The sequence below is a fragment of the Pterocles gutturalis genome, unplaced genomic scaffold (genome assembly GCF_000699245.1).
Source record: "Pterocles gutturalis isolate BGI_N339 unplaced genomic scaffold, ASM69924v1 scaffold3653, whole genome shotgun sequence".
Taxonomy (NCBI): Eukaryota; Metazoa; Chordata; class Aves; order Pterocliformes; family Pteroclidae; genus Pterocles; species Pterocles gutturalis.
Genome location: NW_010117769.1, coordinates 20,203 through 20,492, shown reverse-complemented (window position 1 = coordinate 20,492; position 290 = coordinate 20,203).

Here is a 290-nt window from a genome sequence, read left to right as displayed (position 1 = left end):
CCAGACGCTGTCAGGCAAAGCCAGGCCGGGGGAGCTAGCTGATTTGTAATCAGCTTATTAACTAATGGCTAATTAGCCATTGCGACGCTGGTTAGCAGTTCCCCAAGAGTGCCCTGGTGCAAAGCTGCCACCGTTAGCATGGGAAGAGCAATGCTGCAGGGCAGTGGCAGCATCCCCAGGGGCTGAACCTCTCTCTCCCCTTCAATTTCAGCCTGAACTGGGGGCAGCCGCAGCTGCCAGGTGAGTGCCCGCGGCCGGGAGCCGGGGGAGGGCTCGGCTTCAGCCCCGCT